The 16,974-nt window shown below is 44.3% G+C and overlaps 1 protein-coding gene across 2 annotated transcripts in view; it reads right to left on the bottom strand.

The window, feature by feature from the left end:
- tmem229b (transmembrane protein 229B) overlaps window positions 1–16,974 on the bottom strand; it is a 59,622-nt gene that overhangs the window by 35,681 nt on the left and 6,967 nt on the right. The gene's annotated exons all lie outside the window — the stretch shown is intronic.

The following is a 16,974-nucleotide window of genomic DNA, read 5'->3' as shown; positions in this document are numbered from 1 at the left end:
GGGACACTACAACACAATATAACTAAGATAGCTAGTGCCAGACATTAAGACATTTAAAACACCCCAGACTACAACTCTCAACAAAATTTACAAGTAAATACTGCAGAGTCACATACTGCACTGAACAAATATTGCACTATATTAGCTATTGCACTGATAAATATTGCACTGTGTTAAATATTGCACTACATTAAATATTGCACTGTATTAAATATTGCACTCAATCAGACATATTGCACTGTATTAAATATTGCACTATATTAAATATTGCACTCAGTCAAACTTATTGCACTCAATAAAAATATTGTACTATATTAAATATTGCACAAGTCGGAGGTCAGTGCATACGAGAATTCAACAGGGCTATGGCACTTGGGGAAAAAACTTTTTTTGAGTCTGGTGGTCCTTGCTTTAATGGCCCTGTAGCGCCTTCCCGAGGGCAGCAGGTGAAACAAATCGAAGCCAGGGCGGGAGCTGTCCTTAATAATGTTTTTGGCCCTGCTGAGGCAGCGGGAGGTGTAAATATCCATCAGAGAGGGGAAAGGGCAGCCGATGATCTTTTGGGCTGTCTTGACCACCCTCTGAAGCCTCTCTCTGTCCGCCATGGTACAGCTGCCATACCAGACTGTAATACAGTATGTCAGCAGGCTCCTGACAAATCCTTGATATGTCGAGAGCGAGATTCGAACCACCAACCTTCGACTCAGTGGATGAATGCTCTTTTGTGGTTTAAATCTGCTCTTGTTTTTGTGTCAGTGGCATAAATTAGTTTCAGTATTATCGTTTATCATCTATGTTTACTTCAACAATATATCGAACTTCAAAATGTGTTATTGTGACAGGCCTAGCTAAATTACAACCAGTAATAATTAGAAATGGAGTAACGGCTAGCATGTTTAGGAAACCGCCAATGTGTATAGTTATTTTAAAATCTGAAAATGCAACTCATTTCTACTAGTTTGAAGGCCTAAATTAATTTTGTGAAAATTTGTTAAATTATTTATAGATGTGCAATGTTTAAAGTCATACTGTGGAACATGTTTCTGGGTACAATTTAAAATTGCCATGGAGACAAGCATAGTCTCCAGTCAAGGCTAGCAGTTATAGCGGCATTTAGGAGACTAGCTCCATATTTGGAATTGTGACTGTGAGTATCATAGCAACCAAAGGCCAATCTGGAGTGAGACTGTTTAGCCCGCCCCAGCTAAACAAGCGCAGTTTAGCGGGGGCGGGCACCTTGCAATGCTGTCAATCAAACCTGTTGCTAGCAGGAGTGACCTCAGGGAATAAAGGTGCTTGATTTGTCTGTAGTTAATGTTCATATCTTGATTTGCAGACACAATAGTGAAATAAAACCCCCAGGATCATGTAGAGCGGATTAATATGAACATTTAAGACCAAAATGATGAGTCTCACAGCAGCAGGTACAGAGAGAGGGGGCACAGTTTTTCAGTGTAAAGTGAATTGGAGCCAGAGTCAATGGAGCTGAATAATCACTTCCTATTAGGAACACCGCAGCTAGCAGGTTAGCTATGCGCATTTATATAAACAGTCTTTGCTTGAACCCTTAAAATGATGATTTTCTTCCTAAAATTTTACTTTCATAATTTCCAAGTTTTTACATTACTGGACTTCATTTTAGATGCTACAAATGCAAGATAAAACCTCAGTCATCCTAGAAGATTGAAAATCTGCTCTACAACCAAACCCACTAACAAACGGGGAAAGAGACTCCAAATACACGTAAGGAAATATGAGAATGTCCTTCCCGCTGATACGCTGACCCCTCTCCACTGACATGATTAACTCTAGAAAAACATTGCATCTTTTCAACTCAAATCACTTCATTGGACCAAGACAGAACCAGAGAACAGCATCTGGCTTTTTATAGTTACAAAGGAACTCGATATTTTTGCCCTGTCCTTCCGGCTGATCCTATCCGGCCCTGACTATTCTTTTCACATACTGTCCTTCCCACTGATACTATTTAAGTTTGATTCTTATGTAACATATAGCTGTCCAATATAGGACTTGGATCAGGTTTCCAAGAGTCCTACGCAGTAAAGAGACCAAGGTTAGTCCAAGTTCAGTCCATGTTGAGTCCAAGTTGAGTCCATGCTTAGTCTTTTTGGTCTTGGTTTAGTCTTGGTTTAGTCTCGGTTTAGACCAGGTATAGATCAAGTTAAGACCAGATTTAGTCCAGGTTTAGACCAGGTATAGACCAGGTATAGACCAGGTATAGACCAGGTTTAGACCAGGTTTAGAGCCAAAGAGCAGTTCATAGACTGTGTTTCGAAAAGATCCACACAGCACATAGTTCAGGTGTAGGCTAGGTGAAGTCCAGGTGTAGTCCACACATAGCCCAGACATAGTCCAGACATAGTCCAGACATAGTCCAGACATAGTCCAGACATAGTCCAGACATAGTCCAGATATACTCCAGATATACTCCAGATATACTCCAGATACTGTATATTTTAGGTCCAGAAGAACAGGCCATATGGAGGAGGATTTTGAAGACCCTATTTTTATCAGACTTCAGCCGCCTCCAGTGGAAGCAGCCGTGATGTTTAAGTGGGTCGTTCTTTCACATTTAAATGAATCACACTTTGAATAAAAGACAAAATGAACAGCAAACGACAAATGGCTGGACATCAAGACATGGAGCAGAATCTCCTCGACAAGACCCTACTGCCTCTGGTAGTTTACTGCAGGATCCACAAATATGACCCACTTCACGCCTTTATATTACATGTTTACTACAGTGATTTTAGTCCAAATCTAAATCTGCTTTTCAGAACAGGTTTGTAGGTCTACAAACTAAATGTTTATTATTAAGTTATAGTTATCATAAAGATATTCTCCTACCTAACAGCAGACTTTACGATTTTACAACGACATACATTCAAATAACCATTATAGTTTGGTTATAATATATTGTGCAGCCTGAAAAGTATGGCATTAAATTTATCTCCATGCAGACAAGTAGGTGAGGCCAAGATACAGGGCCCTAGGTACTATCTGTTTCATTTATTTTTCATATCGGCTACTTCCGATCAGAGACTGCTCTGGAAGCTGCAGGTGGATGTCACTAACAACACACTTTACAAATGGGAGGAAAACTTTACCAGATGACAGTTCTTTGTTTACAAAGGTACGTCTTTATGTCTCGGAGCTATTGCTAATGTTAATTTTGGAGTCTAATAAATATTTAAATAACACCACTGACTGAAATAATGTACACCTAAAAATTGTTGGGACATCCTTGCAACTAATTTAATTTTGTGGTTTCATTACATTCAACGTTTTAATAGAAGTTTGCATTAGCATTAGCATTAGTATTGACACACAAAGATGTACCTTTTGTAAAAGTAGAGGTGGCCTCTGGTGGAGTTTTCCTCTTATTTGTAAAGTGTTTAACATGCTGTCAGTGTCCTCCACCCCAGCTCCCTGCCTGACCCTAACCCCCTAACCTCTGACCCCTGACCCTTAACCCACTCGCAGCTCCCTGTTCACTGTCTGATCTGTCAGGATTTAGTGATTTTAGTGTGACTGTAAAAACCTCATAGATACATTACATTACATTACTGCTGCTCTGATTGGAACTATCCGCTACCATTGTGTGCAGTGCTAATTAGCATTCATACTATAACCTGGCACCAGCATCTCTCTTTCAAATTTTGTCCTGGTTAATGTTGTGCACTGCCCCTGTACAACTAAAAGGACACCATACCTGGTCACATCTGTGGAGAACCAGCTAATACATGCAGAATACATGTTTAAATTCAACATAGTTTAAAACACATTCAAGGCAATGCAGGTAGGACACCCCCAGCCACAAGAGCTTACAAGGAGCATTTTTTCCATATAATTTTAACAAAAACAATAAGCACAGATAATGTTTGTTGTTTTTCCCTTTTAAAAGTGTGCCTTGAGAATTTTTGTTATTTTTATTTGAAAGATTTCTTATGCCACTGTCCGCTGCCTCCGCTGCCTCATAATGGCTCTTTGATTCAGACCAGGACAAAAGCTGGTCTGGACAAAGATCTGACCTGGTTTTCCTGAGAGTCCTGGCCCAGATCCAGAGCCAGGATTATAAAACATTCCTCCAACAACAAGGAGCTCCGACTGCCCACCCCAACAGAGACAACCCCGCTAACCCCAACTGACCCCAACTGACCAGCCTGTCTCAAAATTATGAGCTTTTATCCATGTTCTAGTCGTTTCTTCTCATTGAGCCTCTGTATTTGGAGTGATTCATGTTTGAGTAATCTTTAATCTCTTATTTTAAAGATGCGATTTTGTTGACCTACGCTCGTTTCCACCTCCACTGGTACGCGTCCACTGTGATGTACACGCCCACTGTGACACTGTGACGCACACCCACTGTGATGCACACACCCCTTCGCACTTCCTTCTCCAGATTTATTTTCTTAATCGCTGATACTCGTAGGATTCGGCAGCGTCGCATCTTCATTTTGGTACAAATGAAAAAAATGTGCTGCTCTAGTGTGATGTGCAGCTATCCATAGGGGGCGCTGACAGCATGCAGCACTTTGTTGTGATGACGTTTACGGCGACGTCAGCTCCCATTGAGCACCGCAGTTTCCTATCCACAGTTGTCACAGATTATAACTATAGAGACACAAGCTCAATAGGACTGATTTAAACCTGCCCTGTGTAACTTTTCTTGTTGAGGGTAAGCTGTCTGTTACAGCTTAGCTAATATTTTCAAAATGTTATCTACGATATCAAACACATCCATGGAGAGCAAGAGTTGCTATCATATATGTCAGATCTATGGAGGGGTGACCCTACTCAAAGCATGTTTTCCACGATATTTTTGAACAATAAAATACCTATAATTGAACAAATGCAAGACAGGTAAGACTATACTATGGAACATTCCAGACGAAGTGATAACAAGCAGGTGTCAGTTGTGAATCTGCTGCCAGCATGTCTCCATGGAGATGCCATTGCTTTGCCTGAAATGTTCCCCAGTCTGTCATTAACGCTAAAGAAGTATACTGAGTGAGTGTGATGTCACCCACAATGTTCGACTTCAGTCAAATGAAGCTCATCAAGGCTAACAGTTATAGCGGCAAATTTCGATAGTAGGAATTCCAACTACAAGTGGAGCAAGGCTGTTTGAATGCCCCTTCCCACCCACACCTGGTTTAGAAGAGAGCAGGCACTTAGCAACGCTATCAATCAAACCTGTTGCTAATGCTAGCGGGAGCAACCTTGGGGGGAAAAAAAGGCTCCTCATTTGTCTGTTATTAATGTTCATATCTTGATTCACAGACACAGTAGTGAAATAAAAACCCCAGGATCATGTAGAGCGGGTTAATATGAACAATTTAAGACCAAAATGACGAGTCTGACAGCAGCAGTTACAGAGAGAGGGGACAGTTTTTCAATGTAAAGTGAATTGGAGTCAGGTTTAAGTCCTAGTATAAAGTTCTAGTTTAAGTCCTGATTTGAGCCCTAGTTTAGGTCTTGGTTTAAATGGTGTGGTCAGACTCCAGCTAACACACACTCAGATAAGCCTGTCCTCATAAAAATATGAGGACGCAAATAGAATATGGGACAAACTGACTGTGTTTTTCAGTGGTGATGAAGAGAAAGATTTTAGGAATTTCAATATTGTTTATTTGGTTGTTTTTTTTTACATCTCTCCTTTACTATACATTCTGCATGTTTGCCCTGATGTTTAATGTGCCACGGTTGCCAGCAGAGGGTACAAGAGTACAGCGTTTTGTTTTTTTTTCAAATCAAGCTAAGAACAGTCAGTGGTTTATATTCTATTGTGTGCAGTGATCTGGAAGAGCACTTTGGGACATGTCTCAAAGGAGGTGAAATAAACAAGTCCCTCACAGCTGAGACAAGGGCTTTTTCCAAGTATATTCTGTAATTCTGAACATTTTTACCTCCTTTTGTTCCTATGACGATGGTTGTTTAAAAAAAAAAAAAAAAGTATACATACCTAATATTTGTAATCTGGTTTGGGTACAGGTTTGAGTCCAGGTTCATATATATGTCAACATTTTCATCCAAAGCAAATAATGCTGGGTCTATTTAAAATGTCTATGTTGAAAACATAGACTGTATATATAAATGGACATAGCTAACCTGTTAGCCGTTATGTTCCAAATACAAAATGATCATGGGTGCGCTTCTGGCTCCAATTTACTTTACATTGAAAAACTGTCTCCCCCCTTTCTCTGTAACTGCTACTGTCTCCAAGGTCACTCCCGCTAGCATTAGCAACAGGTTTATTGGCAGCGTTGCTAAGCACCTACCCCCTGCTAAATCAGCAGTGTGGGTGGGAAGGGGTGTTACCTTCAAAAGCCTCACCCTGGATTGGCTCTTTAGTTGCCATGTTACTCGAGGTCGGAATTCCAAATATGGAAGTTGGCTCCAAATTGGCCGCTATAACTGCTAGCCTCAATGAGCTTCATTTGACTGGATGACATCACGCTCACGTCCACTCCTTTATACAGTCTATGGCTGAATACTTAAATGATAAAAGGTATCATTTTTAGACTTGATTTTGAAGGACAGTTGCCATGGACACATAGCAACAAGATTTATTCCTGAACTAAACTGGGCCTAAATACTGACTCAATCTTGTAAGGTCCAGTGATTATAACAAACAGGAAACATCTCAGTGTTTTCTAAGTGACATAATGTTATAATCCAACCGGTTCTTCTGGCTCCAACACCTGAAAATGTAACACGTGCCCACACCTCTCCTTTACCAATAATAAATCTATCATCACGCGAGAGAACGCTATCTGAAATATTAGTGAGGCACGTAATTTAAAATGACAGGGAAATTATAATGGCTCAAAGTTAATTAAGTTTGGAAACCCCTGCAGCAACAAGGTAATTAAGAGATGAGATTTTTACAGAGACAACGAGAAGAGAGAGATGGGTGTAATATGCAAAATGAGCAGGAGAGGCGGCAGAGTGGTTAGCCTTTTACTCTAGAGCCAACCAGGTCAAAGGGGGGGTGTATTAGGCATAGAGAGGACTAAACCAGTATTCAAACCAGGACTAAATAAAGACAAACCAGGTCTCAAATCAGGACTTAACCCGGACTAAACCTGGACTAAACCAGGTCAAAATGGAGATTGGGTATAGGGAGGACTAAACCAGGACTAAATCAGGATTTAAATCAGGACTAAACAAGGTCTACACAAGGACAAAAGAACCAAAACTAGTTATAAACAGGCCTGAAGGTCTTTTTCAGGTCTAACCCAGGACTGAATCAGGAATGAACAAGGTCTATTCAAGGCCAAATCTGTCTCTTAACCATAGCTAAACCAGGACCAGATCAGGATTCAGTCTACAGTGGGTACATCCAAGTCTGTACCAGGATTCAAACCAGGACTAAAACAGAACTGAGCTCAGGTTAAAAGCTCAAATTTAAAACCACCTAAAGGATCAGAGTTCCATAGGTCCAAAGATCCACATGAAAAATCAGTCAATCCTGGTTTAGATCTGGGTCTATCCTTTATTTCAACCTGGTTTGACCCAGTCCTGGTCCAGTCCTGTCCTGGTTTAGTCCTGGACCAGTCCTGGTTTAATCCTAGTTCAGTCCCAGTCCAGTCCCGGTTCAATCCTGATTTAAACCCAGGTCAGTCCTGATCCAGTCCCAGTCCAGTCCTTTTTCTCTTGTACCAACCTCCTTCCTTTTGCTCTCAGTATAAGGAGGTTGTGGGCTAGATTCCTTGGTCTGTGAGTGGATTGTGCTAAAAGCTCTTGGCTAATTGCTAAAAGAGAACTACAGTTTCATTTCCAAATGGACAAATGCACGACTCAGCTGCAGTGATCTGGATGAGGGCTTTTTGACATGTCTCAAAGGAGCTGAAATAAATCCACACAAGTCACTCACAGCTCATACAAGAGCGTTTCAAATATGATAAAAATGTGTTTTCATATATACTCTGCAATTCTGACTTTTTATTTTGAGTTTTGGTTAAGAGTAAATATAATATATAGAGATTTTAGCTTTTAGTCCTGGTTCACATCATGATCTAGTAGTTTTATTTAGTTACAGTTTAGTTACAGTTTCAACCTAAATCAGTCCTGGTTGAGACCTGGTTCAGTCCTTGTTGAGACCTGGTTCAGTCTCTTGAGTCTTGGTTGAGTCCTGATTTAATTCTGGTTGAGACGTGGTTGAGGTCTGGTTCTGTCCTCGTTGAGACCTGGTTCAGTCCTCGTTGAGACCTGGTTCAGTCCTCGTTGAGACCTGGTTCAGTCCTCGTTGAGACCTGGTTCAGTCCTGGTTGAGAGTTGAGATATGGTTCAGTCCTGGTTGAGTCTTGGTTGAGTCCTGATTTAGTTCTGGTTGAGGCCTGATTCCGTCCTCGTTGAGACCTAGTTCCATCCTCGTTGAGACCTGGTTCCTTCCTTGTTGAGAGTTGCGATATGGTTCAGTCCTTGCTGAGACCTGATTCAGTCCTCGTTGAGAGTTGAGATATGGTTCAGTCCTTGTTGAGACCTGGTTCAATCCTCGTTGAGAGTTGAGATACTGGTTTACTCCTGCCACTTTTCTAGACTGCGTATGGTTCATGATTTAGTCCCAGCTAGAGCAGGGCATAATATTAACTATTGCTCCTAATGTAAATGTAAATGTGTGGTTTAAAGACAGGGTATTTGACTTCTATGGGGTAATAAAGAGGAGGTATTTGACTTGGTATTACCTGCTAACACATTTAGATCACCTATATTATGCATTAGCATGTTTCAAAAGTTTCAGTTTCGTTTTTTAGAATCTGAGGCAGTCAGTAAGTCAGACCTGTTCCCAGTGCATGTTGGACTCTGCCAGGGCTGCCCTTTGTCACCGGTTCTGTTCATTATATTTATGGACAGAATTTCTAGGTGCAGCCAGGGGCCGGAGGAGGTCTGGTTCGGGAACCACAGGATTTCTTCTCTGCTGTTTGCGGATGATGTTGTCCTGATGGCTTCATCGAGCCAGGACCTGCAGCAGGCACTGGGGCGGTTTGCAGCCGAGTGTGAAGTGGCTGGGATGAGAATCAGCTCCTCTAAATCTGAGGCCAAGGTTCTCGACCGGAAAAAGGTGGTACGCCCTCTCCGGGTGGGTGGTGAGTCTCTGCCCCAAGTGGAGGAGTTCAAATATCTCGGGGTCTTGTTCACGAGTGAGGGAAGGATGGAGCGTGAGATTGACAGGCGGAGCGGTGCAGCGTCTGCAGTGATGCGGTCGCTGTATCGGTCCGTTGTGGTGAAGAAGGAGCTGAGCCCAAAGGCAAAGCTCTCGATTTACCGGTCAATCTACGTTCCTACCCTCACCTATGGTCATGAGCTCTGGGTAAAGACCGAAAGGACAAGATCGTGGATACAAGCGGCCGAAATGGGTTTCCTCCGCAGAGTGGCTGGGCACACCCTTAGGGATAGGGTGAGGAGCTCAGTCACACGGGAGGAGCTCTGAGTAGAGCTGCTGCTCCTACACTTTGAGAGGAGCCAGCTGAGGTGGCTCGGGCATCTGCTCAGGATGCCTCCTGGACGCCTCCCTAGGGAGGTGTTCTGGGCATGTCCCACCGGCAGGAGGCCCCGAAGAAGACCCAGGACACGCTGGAGGGACTATGTCTCTCGGCTGGCCTGGGAACGCCTTGGGATGCGAGGTTTGAAGTTTCACACCCCTCCCCCTCCTCCCCCACCATCATGGACATTACCTCCAAACCCACCTCGGACCCCCCCTCCTCCCCCACTGCCCTCACAGTTGTGGAGCAGGACGTGACTAAGCTTTTCAGGAAGCAGAATCCCCGTAAGGCCGCGGGCCCAGACGGTGTCTCTCCTTCCACCCTTAGACACTGTGCTGAGGAACTGGCTCCTGTCTTCACGGACATTTTTAACACCTCCCTGGAGTCATGTCATGTCCCAGCCTGCTTCAAGCTGTCCACCATTGTCCCCGTCCCCAAGAAGCCCAGGATCACTGGACTCAATGACTACAGACCTGTGGCGCTGACGTCTGTAGTCATGAAGTCATTTGAGCGCCTGGTCCTGCACCACCTCAAGTCCTTCACCTCCCCCCTCCTGGACCCTCTGCAGTTTGCCTACAGAGCCAATCGGTCTGTGGACGATGCCATTAACCTGGCCCTTCACTTCATCCTCCAGCATCTGGACTCCCCGGGAACCTACGCCAGGATCCTGTTTGTGGACTTCAGCTCTGCATTCAACACCATCCTCCCTGCTCTGCTCCAGGACAAGCTCGCTCAGCTCAACGTGCCTGACTCCACCTGCAGGTGGATCACTGACTTCCTGACAGACAGGAGACAGCGCGTGCGGCTGGGGAAGAATGTCTCGGACACTCGGACTATCAGCACAGGATCTCCACAGGGCTGTGTACTTTCTCCCCTGCTCTTCTCCCTGTACACCAACTGCTGCACCTCCAGCCACGACTCCGTCAAACTGGTTAAGTTTGCGGATGACACCACCCTCATCGGACTCATCTCGGACAGCGATGAGTCTGCCTACAGGAGGGAGGTGGACCGGCTGGTGTCCTGGTGCAGCAGCAACAACCTGGAGCTCAACGCCCAGAAGACAGTGGAGATGATCGTGGACTTCAGGAAAGTCACAGCCCCCCTGCCTCCCCTCACCCTGACGGACTCCCCCATCACCACTGTGGACTCTTTCCGCTTCCTGGGCACCTGCATCACCCAGGATCTCAAGTGGGAGCCGACCATCAGCTCCCTCATCAAGAAAGCCCAGCAGAGGATGTTCCACCTGCGGCAGCTGAGGAAACGCAAGCTGCCAGTCCAGATGATGGTGCAGTTTTTACACGGCCATCATTGAGTCCATCCTCACCTCCTCCATCACTGTGTGGTTCGCTGGGGCCACTGCCAGGGACAGACAGAGACTGCAGCGCATTGTGCGCTCTGCTGAGAAGGTGATTGGCTGCAGCCTTCCATCTATACAGGACCTGTACGTCTCCAGGACTCGGGGGCGAGCAGGCCGTATAGCAGCTGACACCTCTCACCCTGGACATGGACTATTTGAGCCACTTCCCTCTGGCAGGAGGCTACGGTCCATTGGGACCAGAACCTCTCGCCATAAGAACAGTTTCTTCCCCTCTGCTGTTTGTCTCATGAACACTCTATAATATCTGCACTAAACTGGACACTTTATAACACCGGTCACTTTAATAAGCCACTTTGCACTGTTGTTCTGATGCTGCTATTGTACATATTTTTTCCCTTTAAGTATTTCATTTGATTTTTCTAAGCATATCTTTTTAACTTTGTGCATGCTCTTATTTGTATTTGTATTTATTCAGTGTGTTTATGTTGCACTTTTTCACCGTATCAAGTTCCTAGTTTGTGAACTGTGTTCACAGACTATGGCAATAAAAGTCTTCTGATTCTGATTCTGATTCTGATCCCACCGGAGGAGCTGGAGGACATGTCTGGGGTGAGGGAAGTTTGGGAGTCCCTGCTTAGACTGCTGCCCCCGCGACCCGGCTCCGGATAAGGGGAAGAAAATGGATGGATGAATCTGAGGCCTTTTAGAATCTGAGGCCCCTCCCTTTGCTCTCTGTGCTAAGTCAGTCTCCCCCTTCAGAGCACTATCACAACACAATCAGCTGCATCCCACTAATGAAACTACTGCACATCACATCAGGTTTGTTTGTTGCTGTTTACAGTTTTGTATCACAATTTTTGTATATTACATATGTTGTGTGGGCTTGTGGGCGGAGCCTAGTACAGAATCATATAGCTAACCGTAAGGAGAGTTTGAATAGGGGCTGGAAGAGATCGCTTGATTGCTTGGATGACATCTAAAACCACTTCAGGCATGGAACAATGTTATAACATGGGAGAACGCTCCAAGAGTTTGATATTGCAGAATACACCCTATTTAAGAAAATACTGCAAAAACTACTGATTAAATATCATTATCGAGGTACTATCCCCCCCTCACCATGTCCCTCTCTACCTCCCTCCATCGACCTGTACTCGGTCTACCTCTCTCTCTCTTTGGCACGTTTGACTCTAGAGAGCATGAGACTATGAGACCGACCAATATCACATTAGATTAGACCACCACAGTATTGATCTGGAAAAACTACACAAGTTTGTATTGAACCAACTCAAAGCCCAAAAACCAGGACTAAACCAGGACTGAACCTGGCCTAAACCAGGACTAAACCAGGACTGAACCAGGACTGAACCAGGACTGAACCTGGACTAAACCTGGACTAAACCAGACTGAAAAAGGACTGAAAAAGGTCTAAACCAGATCTCAAATCAGGATTTAACCTGGACTAAACCAGGGCAAAACCAGGACTAAACCAGGGCAAAAAAGGATTTAACAGCGCTAAACCTGGACTAAACCTGGACTAAACTAGGGCAAAACCAAGACCAAAACAAGACTAAAACATTTAACCAAACTACACATAATAAGCCAGGACTGAAGGTCTTTTAAGTCAGCACCAGGATTTTATTTTTGTAATGCCCAAAATCACAACAGTTGTCTCGAAGGGCGTTCATGTTTTGGTTCATGTGATGGTTTCATGTGGTTCATGTGATGGTTTCCTCCGGAGTACCCGGAGGAAATCCATCCAGACACGGTGAGAAACATGCAAAACTCCACACAGAAAGGCCTGGGCGACCCAGGGATCGAACCAAACCTTCTTGCTGTGAGGCATGAGTGTTGCCACTCAGCCACCGTGCTGCCTACACACAAAAACAAACAGGAAAATCAAACAACAGGAAAAATCAGACAAAACAAGAAAAATCGGCCAGGCCAGGAGGAGGGAGGGGGGCGGAGGAGGGCCAGGCGAGGAAGAGGAAGACCAGGCGAGGAGAAGGAGAGCCGGCCGAGGAGGATGAGAGCCAGGCGAGGAGGAGAGGGAGGCGGGTGGAGGAGGGCCAGGCGGGGAGAAGGAGAGGGTCCAGCTGTCATCGGGGCATCTGAAAGAGTTACACTCCACAGGGGGAGTGGGACAGGGGACAACATGTGAATAGCATTGCTGATGAGAAAATAGGACAAAGCAGAGGATAGTGCTCAGGTTGCCATACTTCCCCCAGCTAGTTATCTCCTACTGCAGCCTGTCTTATCCTGGGTTTTAATGTCACTCCCTAACTCCCTCACTATGTAACCTGGTCATAAGCTATACCGAAGAGGAAGGTTTTAAGCCTGGTCTTAAATACAGAGACTGTGGGGGCCTGTTTAACATCAGCAGGGAGTTGATTCCATAGCACAGGAGCTTGGTAACGGAATGCTCTCCCTCCCACTGTACTTTTGGACACTCTAGGAACCACTAATAGTCCTGCATTCTGAGAGCGGAGTGCTCTGTTTGACTGGTATTGGACAATAGCATCTTGCACATAGGATGGGGCCATACCGTTTAGGGCTTTGTATGTCAGGAGGAGGACTTTGAATTTGATTCTAAGCTCGACAGGAAGCCAGTGCAGATATTTTAGTACAGGACTGATGTGGTCTCTTCTTTTAGTTCCTGTTAGGACTCTGGCCGCTGCATTTTGGACCAACTGGAGGCTGCTTATAGTACTTTTGGGGCAGGCGGCGAGCAGAGAATTACAGTAATCAAGTCTGGAAGTAACAAATGCATGGATGAGTTTTTCAGCATCGTTTTTAGGTAAAATTACTCATTTTAGTTATATTTCGCAGGTGTAAGTATGCAGTTTTACAAGATATTTTACAAGATAGTTTTATAAGAGATTTTGATCAAATAGGACTCCAAGATTTTTTTACAGTAGGGCTAGAAGCTACTAATAGTCCTGGTTTAGATCTGATTCAGTCCTTCATTTCAACCTGGCTTAATCCTGGAACAGTCCTGGTTTAGTCCTGGTTTAAGCGTGGTTCAGTCCTGGTCCAGTCCTGGTTTAGACCTGGTTTCTATAGAGAGCATTAAAAAAGCTTGAAGTCATAACTTTACACACGCATTTACTGTCTCTGGCACTTGAACTTTCACAAGGTCAAAAACACAGGCCCCCTCATGTGTCCACAAGACAGGACATTATTATACTCTCCTTTATGTTCTTGTAATTCGCTTTAATAGCTCAAACCGAAACCCTCTCTCCTCCAACACTGATCTCTGCATTCTCTGCCTCACTGACCAGCACTGACTCAGCCCTGGACATTCTGATGAGCACAGAATCAAAAGATGAAGGAGGGAAAGTTACAGAGAGAGGAGGGGAAAGCATCAAAACTCAGACATTAATTGATACTAACCAGTATCGAAACTAGATACTCATTTGAGCAAGTTTCAATACTAAAAAGCCTTTCCTGAATATCTTTAGCATGATCAGAACAAGTATAAGACACATAGACTAGTATAAAACACAGATTAGAATACACCCATGGACCACTACGAACTTACTGGACACTAAGGGATTACACAAATATAAGACACATGGGAATAGAAAACAAAGTACCAACATTTAATGTTGCAAATCACATTCTGTTGTCTAAAGAAAGAGTTTTTTTTTTTTTTTTTTTTTCCATCGTGGTACCATAGACTCTACAAAGAAGTGGACTAAGTGAGTGTGACGTCACCCACAGCATTTGGCTCCAGTCAAATGAAGCTCATCGAGGCTAGAGCAGTTAAAGCGGCTTTGGAGTAGAGTTCCATATTAGGAATTCCAACCGCGAATATCATATCAACCAAAGAGCCAATCTGGAGCAAGGTTGTTGAAGGTAACGCCCCTTCCCGCCCACACTGCTGGTTCACCAGGGAGCAAGTGCTTAGCAACGCTGACAATCAAACCTGTTGCTAACCCTAGCAGGAGTGACCTCGAGGAAAAAAGGCACCTGATTTGTCTGTTATTAATGTTCATATCTTGATTTACAGACACAATATTGAAATTAAAACCCCAGGATCATGTAGAGCGGGTTAATATGAACATTTAAGACCAAAATGACAAGTCTGATAGCAGCAGTTAAGAGAGGGGCCACAGTTTTTCAATGTAAAGTGAATTGGAGCCAGAGTCGATGGAGCCGGAAGCACGCCCATGATCACTTCCTGTTTGGAACGCAGCGGCTGTTAATGAAATAAATGAAACAAAAGGTATGTTTAGGACAGAGGGATGCTGAGAACATGAGAATAGAGAAAGTAAAAACGCAGCAGAAGCAGTGACATAGATCAGAGCTGAGCTGATGGGACAGTTTAAGGAGCGATAATGACTCCACTATCGATTCACTCACAGACACGGAACTGGTGATGAGAGGAGGAGAGGGGGGAGGAGGAGAGGATGAGGAGAGGAGGAGGAGAAAGGGAAGGATGAGGAGAGGGGGAGGAGGGGAGGACAAGGAGAGGAGGGGGAGAGGAGAGAGGAGGAGAGGGGGAGGAGGGGGAGAGGAGAGGAGGAAAAGAGGAGAGGGGGAGGAGGGGGAGAGGAGAGGAGGAAAAGAGGAGAGGGGGAAGAGGAGTAGATGAGGAGGGGAGGAGAGGGGGAGGAGAGGGGGAGAGTGAGCAAGAACCAATGATAGAAGGACAGAAGGAGGGAGAAGGGACTAAGAGAGGGTACATAAATACACTGCCTGGCCAAAAAAAAAAAAAAAAAAGTCGGCACCTGGTTTTAACTAAGCAAATAGGTTGGGGTTGCTGCAGTTGGTCAGGTCTAGGTTCAGCAACAGTCTGTGCTCAAAGAATGAGGTCAGCCCACACCTGAATATACTGAATGACCAGGTTATTCCATCAATGGATTTTTTCTTCCCTGATGGCATGGGCATATTCAAAGATGACAATGCCAGGATTCGTCGGGCTCAAATTGTGAAAGAGTGGTTCAGGAGCATGAGACATCATTTTCACACATGGATTGTCCACCACAGAGTCCAGACCTTAACCCCACTGAGAATTTTTGGGATGTGAGAGAGAGATTATGAGTGCAAGAGAAAGAAGAAAAAGGGCAAAAGAGGGACAAAGAAAGTGAAAAAGGGGAGAAAGAAAAAAGAGTGATAGATGGTAGGACTAAGGGAGCGAGGGGGGAAGACAGAAAGCTGATGAGATGGTGGTTGTTGATTTGCAGGAGAAAGAAAGGAGAAGCGAGAGGCGAGGAGAGAGGGATGAGGAACAAGAAAGAATGAAGGAAGGATGATGACAAGGAGAAAGGGAGAGACTTCTGTGTATATAAAGAGAGAGGTAGAGAAAGAAAGTAATGTGGAAGAAAGAAAGAGATAGCTAGATTAAGGGTGAGAAGAGAGATAAGAAAGGACTGGAGAGAGGGAGAGAGAGTAGTAGAATTGAGAGGGGGAGCAAGGAGAGAGAGAGAGGGCTGGCTATCAATTTGTAGGAGAGAGAAAGAAGAGAGGGGGGAGAATGAAAGAGAGAGAGGGAGAGAAAGGGAAAGAGAAGAAGAAAGTGAGGGAGAGAGAGGGCATGAATGTAGAGTTATAGAAAGTGAAAAGAGAGAGGGGTGAGAAAGAGACGGAGGGAGAGGGCATGAAAAAGAGGGAGATGTAGATGTATAGAGAGTGAGAAGACAGAGGCAGAGAGGGAGGGAGAAAGACAGAGTGAGAGAAACAGAAAGAGAGAGGAGAGTGAGGGAGGGAGAGAGTGAGAAGAGAGAGGTGAGAGACAGAGTGAGGGACAAAGAGGGAGAGAGAGAGAGAGAGAGGGATGAGATAAAGAAGAAGGGAGAGGGCGAGACAGAGAGAGCAAGAAAAAGTGAAGACAGCACAAACTGTAGAGTGTACACCACCTGCATGTTGCCATGGTGATGTTATTGTTTTGCTCATAAGTTCCACAGTATGATTTAAAGTTATTTCTTATTGCACTGTGCTAGTTGTAAACATAATGTATATGGTAAATGTTAAAGGTCATGTATTACACAAAATGGACTCTTGTGAGCATTAAGTCATGTTATAATGCTGTTTCCTCCTCAAAAACACACCTGGAGTTATGTTTTGTTTCATTCACACATGTTTGTGTCACACTTTATTATTAGTCCATCGACATTTCCAAAGCTCAAAATGCTCTGTTCCACC

Source organism: Periophthalmus magnuspinnatus, chromosome 22 (assembly GCF_009829125.3).
Source record: "Periophthalmus magnuspinnatus isolate fPerMag1 chromosome 22, fPerMag1.2.pri, whole genome shotgun sequence".
Taxonomy (NCBI): domain Eukaryota; kingdom Metazoa; phylum Chordata; class Actinopteri; order Gobiiformes; family Gobiidae; genus Periophthalmus; species Periophthalmus magnuspinnatus.
Note: the sequence above shows the minus strand (reverse complement) of the source record. Positions and strands in the feature narration are given on the sequence as shown.